Source organism: Ursus americanus, chromosome 15, assembly GCF_024610735.1.
Source record: "Ursus americanus isolate L20-20 chromosome 15, mUrsAme1.1.p, whole genome shotgun sequence".
NCBI classification, from domain to species: domain Eukaryota; kingdom Metazoa; phylum Chordata; class Mammalia; order Carnivora; family Ursidae; genus Ursus; species Ursus americanus.
The window spans coordinates 51,212,222-51,219,010 of NC_142141.1; the positions used below are offsets into that span (position 1 = coordinate 51,212,222).

The window sequence follows — 6,789 nt, forward strand, 5'->3', positions numbered from 1 at the left end:
TTCCTCCCCCTTCCTGAATCTGCCTGAAGAGCCCCCTGCTCTGGGTGCTGGGAGATGTCAGTATTCAGAAAGGAAGTTTAAAATTATGTAAGAAATGAGCTCAATGACCTCCGTTTCCTTGCCTATGTGGTAAATAATTTGTGGTTTTTCTGAAACTGGAAGCGCGTTTTAGAGTTCAAGCAAGCTTGGCAGTAAATTGTCCTAAGGCTCGTAAAAATGTGCACGCAGGGTTTTACAGACACCAAATCAAATAACTAAAGTGAAGTGAAACCAAAACAGAGCTGACGCATGTTTGCTCACAGCATACGTACCCCAGTCCCAGCACTGCACACAGTGGTCTATCCTCTACCATGTACCGGAAATTCTGGAACGTTCAATTGTTCAGTGGTTAGGTAGGCTGCTTGAATTGCCTTTGCTGACTTTTATAACCCCTCTGCACTCAGTTTTAAAGAAAGACATAGGCTGTGGGTTGCAACCCAGAACTGCAGAACAACTCAGGACCCAGCAAAGACATTGCCCCTTGCCTCTTGTCTTCTGCATGTTCTAAAGAAGGGGGGGAAGGGATGTCAGAGCTGACAGTAAAAACACTATAAAAACTGGCATTGGGAAAAGAAACAAAAACGAAACTAGAACATCTTAGCAGTCCACAAGTCATAAGGAATAAGAGGAAATTGGCTCAAACACATGCCAACTGTTCAGTTTTATTTCCCTTTCTAGTAAAATCTTCAGTGATTCTCCAAAGCTCCCCCCCGCCAGCAGTTACTGGAAGAAAGAGTCCCAAGCAGAATAAGTACTTGAGACCATAAGTCCACTGCCCATTGGACGTAAGCCTAGTTCACAAATTCTTACAACTACGATCCTCTGTGCCCATCCTTGCTCTCCTACTATTTTTTCTCAAGACATCTACCACAATAATCTTTTTAAAAATAAGCTGAATAATAAAGCGCTTTCACTTCTCTGCTCAAACCACCCAATGTATCTAGATATCACACAGAGAAAAAGCCAAAATCCTTAGGTAGCCACCAGGGTCATCCGCCATCCGGTGAGCCTAACCTTCACCCGACCCCTCCCGCTCTAACATGGGTCATCTCAGCCCCCACAGGACCCCTTTCTTACTCTGTTCCCACCACATGGGGCTCCCTGCTGCCTCAGTGCCTTTACACTTTTTATTTTTCTGCTATTCTCCCAGATATTGCTGTGACTTGTTCTCTCACCTTCTGCGATTCTATGGCCAAATATCACCTTCCCCTTGAGGCCTTTCTGACCATCTTATCTAAACTTAGAAAATATGACTCCCCAAACTCCTTATCCCCTTCCATCCAACTCTGCTTTGTCCTACACCTTCCTTATCATCTTCTTATATTTATAGAATGCAATTTTTTCGTCTCCCTCACCAGAATGTAAGCTCTAGAAAGCCAAGAGGTTTTTTTTTCTTTTGCTCACTGTTGAATGCCTACATCAAAAATAATGCTTAGTATCCAGAAAGACTCAACAACTATTTATAGAACAGATGTTTAAAACAGAAAGACAATTTACACTTTCTTCATATGTCATGTCATCATTAACCGGCTTTCTGATCTTAGACAGATAACTGATATCTTACCTGACTAACTAATTTTCTGACCTTAAACAAGTAATTATTCTGAGCCACTATTTTCTCATTTGAAGATAATCATTAGTCCCATAAGATAATGTATTATAAAAGCACTCTAAGAAGTATTAAATGCCATGTAATTTAAAGTTATGATTAGAAAATTTATTGGTTTAATTAGCATCTTCTCACAAATGAACAATACAGCTCATCCAAAAGAAATAACATAACTTTGTATATACATAAATACAGATAGCATATCAATATATGTATCTACCTACGTCCATGTATCTGTCTACCTATGTATTGTATCCATCTATATGGAGAGAGAGAGAGAGAAAGGGAGAAGGAGAAAACAAGCATCCATGGTGAAATTTGAGAATAGATCTGTGTAATGACCATTGTTTCCCGAATTAAGAAGTTAATAAAGAAATGGGAACAAACACAAAGCATAATATTTTACTTAACTAAGGTCCTCTCTTTTAATTTAGTGGCTAAAATTATTATAGCTTGCCCTTATGAAAAAGATTATTTGGCAGAATGCAAGTTCCTTGGGGACCAGGAATTTTGAAATGTCCCTCAGTATGTCCTGTGCGTCTCCTAGAAAGTTGTCTGCTCAGTGCTTGGGCGAACGGGTCACCAGCAGAAGCGGTGAACTACTGCAGCAGAAAAACAGGGCGATTTCAGAACACAGACCGGCCGCTATCGGCAGTGGACTTGCATATCAAAAAGCCACCTCTTCCTCAACTTGTGACTTGAAGGATGAGTGCGCATTTTTGAAAAGGTACACGATGCTTCCATTGAACCTGAGCACAAGTCACCCAGACTCGGTGTTCTAGACACAGGGAGCTGAGAGTGGGTGGCGGGGTGGGGGGGGGGGGAGTGCGGGGGGCAGTAATAACCATCAGGGTGCTTTGTAATTACGGTTTGATCCAGCAAATTCTAAAGGGTTGGTATTTCATTGCCTACTTAATCATTTAAATCCCCATGGGCATTCGACCTGACCTGCTCAACCTGAACTTCAAGTCACAAAAGAGAAAAAAGGGGGGAGGGGTTGTAGAATGAGAGACTCTTCATATAGCTGCCTTTAAAAATAAAACAAAACAAAATCAAAGACTACTTAAAATTAACCTACTAATATTGACGTTTCTAAAAAAAAAAAAAATCAGCTTTAAAGTAACTGAATAGGGAGTGGAAGGGAGACCAAGTGTTCTCTTTTGATCTTTTCACTGCCCCAACTTTATTTTCATAATGTGTCCAAAGACTGATTCAACCTCTCTCTCACTTTAATAAAGGTTCATTAGTGGATTAGGAGAGATTTGAAAGTGAGCCCAGTGGAGTCAGCAGAGACAAGTTCCAAACAGCCACTCAGCGCATTTTGAAAAGTACCAAGCTAGCAACCTGGAAAAGATCCACCAGTAAAATCTGGTTGTACTTGTGTGTGGAGCCCCACTGGACCGACAAAACATCCTAGATGGACGAGGGTGGCAACATTACCCAAAATTAACAAAGCAAAGGTCATTGTGTTGCATGTCAGCCCATTGCAACAACATTAACATAGCCCATCCACGTGGAAAATATAAGTGGAAGACTGACCGTCCAGCAAAAATTATTGGGATAACAAGAAGCAAGAAGGCCATCTACAAAACAGGAAGAGTGACCTCACCAAGAGCCCATCCATGCTGACACACTCATCTCAGACTTCTAGCCTCCAAAGCTATGAGAAATAAATCTTTACCGTTGAAGCCGCCCAGTCTGTGGTAATTGGTTAAAGCAGCCCAAACTAAGACAGATAGATAGATAGATAGATAGATAGATAGATAGATAGATAGATAGAGACAGATGGACAGATAGACAAATTTTTTTCTAGACATGATGCTTTACCCCGAAGTACTTCAGAGTATACTTCCTAAATAAAGGAATATTCTCTCATGTGACCATTGTATAGTTATTGACTTCATAAATTTAGGCTGATACAAAAATTTTATATACTCTACCAACTGTAATCGAATTTGGTTGGTTGACCTAATTATGGCCTTTATAGCTTTTTCTCCCACCAATGCAGAATTGAGGTAAGGGGGGAGCTTCATTATAAGAGCACTTTTTATTGTTGTTGCTTTTGTTTCTTATATATTAATCCAAGTCTTTGGTGAACTGATGACATCCCTTCTCTGGACTCAGATTTGCAAGAACAGTTCTTGCTTTACCTAACCTCTCCTATATCAATCCTCTGTTTTATTCTTTTCACTCTTTTCTGACCCAGGTAAACTTGGCTCTTGCCTGGGTACCTGGCTTCAGGGGACCCAAACATCCCTGTGCCTTCCATGAAATTTTCTAAGACTCCCTCCCCCCACATCTCTGGTGCCTGGGCCTGGCCGGAGCTGATAGTGTTATCTGGACAGGTTCCTTGAGCTTGGGTGGAAGCCAGCATGTAATCAGTCTCCATTTGTACCCTTTAGCGTTCTCTCCAACCCTCTACCTTGTGCTGGGGTTGGGGTGGGGGGTACCCAATGCCCTGAAGAACTCCCAACTTGAGCCTGTGAAGTCTTCCTAGGGCTGGATCACTCTGGGGCCTGGGGCTGGGCTCCAGTTCCAGAAAAGCAGCCTGGCGAGTTGGTCCGTTCTGCTGACAGGCACAGGATTGTTTCTATGGGGTGGCATGAGACTGGGCTACTGCAGTGGTGCTGACACTCTGATATTGACAATTCGCACTCATTTGGACACAGGAAGAGTTCAGGACTCTGGGCTCCCCACAGCCCACAGCAGACCCTTGAGTTGGAGCTATATGTGTGGTCTCCTGCATCCTCGGTCACCCATCACACTCCCATGGGGGTGCCACCCCTGGTCTACAACACCCGAAATAGCAGGTGTCATTGATCCTGTGCACCCCCCTCCCCCACTCCTGGCACCTCCTCCCCCTGCAGGCTCTGCACTGCACTGCACGTAATACAGTCCTCAGGAGTGGCCCCACCCATCTCCTCCATGGGCTTTCTACACTGTTGCTCTGACGCATCAATGGGCCCTTCCATTTACTTCCTCTCTTGCCTCCAGTTGATGTGATGATTTTGTGCCCTCCCAGATTAAGCTGAGTCAAATGAGGGTCAGGGATTACTTGGATGAATAGAATCACTGTTCTTGCTCTACCTACAATCCCCCCTCCCCTCCCCACTGGTGATGGTGGGTAGAAACCAGGGGTGCAATCAACAGTGAAAAAGATCACATTTTAGGAATGCTGTGATTATAGCCTAAAGAGTTCAAGAGAAGACATAGTTGGAAAATGTGTTGTTCTATATTTATGCCATAAAATTCCAATGATAAATTTAACATGCCCATAAAACAAATTATCGTTTGTGTTTTCCTGCACACTGTGTGCATTTGTGGTCATCTTCAAAGAAGAGCAGGAGCACCAGTTAAAAGCCATCGGAAGCGACTCACAGACAGCAAGATGGATGGTGCAGCATCATGAATAATGATGTAACCAGCATGAAACAAATGGCATCACGGCACTTCAGAGTCAAGAAGAGCTGTATTGTTTCAACCCAGACAGGTTCTGACGAGCTATAGGACTTGAATAATAACAGCATTGTTACCTTTTTCTCACAGTGGGAGATATGAAATTACTCGGGAACAGCACATTTGACAACAAAGAATAAGAGATGATGCCTGCCCTGAAACTGAAAGGAACAATACCTAGCCACGATGAACTCTCAGGTGCTCCAATCAGACAACAAGCAAATACACTGCTATCTCTTCCTGATATCATTCTTAATCTTTAACAATAAATCACTATGCCTCGTATGTGTTCATGAATTTAGCAAAGCATTTTTATTTTATTTTATGTTATTTTGAGGTTTTATGGCCTTATTTGACAATCAGTGATTAGTTCACATTAACTGTCTGTAGATTTTTGAAAATGGTGACAGGTACATAGGTAACCAGTGTGTAGAGCTCGTTTGGTAAATCTTCATCCTCGTTACGTTTTCTGGACAACTGCACACAGATACAGTATGGAACATTCCTTATTCCTTTGGCTCAGACAGCTTTGTTGAGCCTGGTGTCATGCACATCTGGAGCTCCCATCTCCTTCGTGGCAAATTTCCAGATCTCTTTGAGTGCCCGAGGGGCACGCTTCTTGAAACCCACTCCATGGATACGCTTGTGAATGTTGATGGTGTATTCTCTGGTCACTACCTTGCTGATGGCAGAACGGCCCTTCTTCTTTTCACCACCCTTCTTTGAGGGAGCCATTCTGCCAGGTCCCAGTTGGAAAAGGAGCAAAGTATTTTTAAATGAAAAAGATCATATAAACAAGGGATCCACAAAAAAAAAATGACTTATCCAGGGTCCTGCACACTCTAGGGGTGGCCTTGAAGCCAGAAGTCGGGTGGAGGTAGTCATTATGTCCCAGTCCTAAAATGTGCATCACAAAAGATAACATCACGATGATGACTCTGAGTTTTCCTGATAGCTTGACCAATTTCCATTTCTTTTCAAGAATCACAGAACTTGACAAATTACAATTGAAGAATTTGTCTGAAACAGAAATCTTAGGTTCTATAAGAGGCAGAAATGTCAGCTGAAGCTTGAGGCCAATGTAGGAGGGACTCTGACTTCAGCTGAAACATAAATACCCTTTGACCAAAGAAGAAAGAAGAGGAGAAATATGGCTTTGCAGGTGTACAACTTGAAGAAATAGCATATACAGGATAGGCTGCCAATCTAACTAGAGAATGAAGTGTACAACATAACATCACGGCAAGCGAAGAAGTAGAAGAAACATCATCATGCAAAAGGTTTCCCTGGAAATGTCTAGAGAGTTGCAATGTTTTTATCCATTATTAAAGCATAGCTTGGACAGGAAGTCAATCTGTTTTTGAGACTGATTGAACCCTAGTTCCCTGTTCTTTGGCAACTGCCTCTTTTTCTCTCCAGCCCTTTTGTACGTACACAGACAACGTATTCCTTGGGCACTGAGTCCACTGGTTTGTAGTGTGAGAAGTCAGCCAAATGCAGGATGTCTGTTCCTCACTCACAGGCTAGAAATGCTAACCTGCACATGGATTCTTCTGCTATTGGCTTCATTGTTTTAAAGCAAGTTATTCCATTCTTTGCTTTGTCATAATTATTCAAGTATCTCTACTCATTTTCCTAAAGGGTGGAGAGGAATGGATAACCCCAGAGCAAGAATACATAACCCA

At 42.4% G+C, this 6,789-nt stretch overlaps 1 pseudogene; it reads right to left on the reverse strand.

Annotated features, from left to right (window-relative positions):
- Positions 1-5,470: 5,470 nt before the first annotated feature.
- Positions 5,471-5,845, reverse strand: LOC123785545 (large ribosomal subunit protein eL31 pseudogene; annotated as a pseudogene).
- Positions 5,846-6,789: the final 944 nt, after the last annotated feature.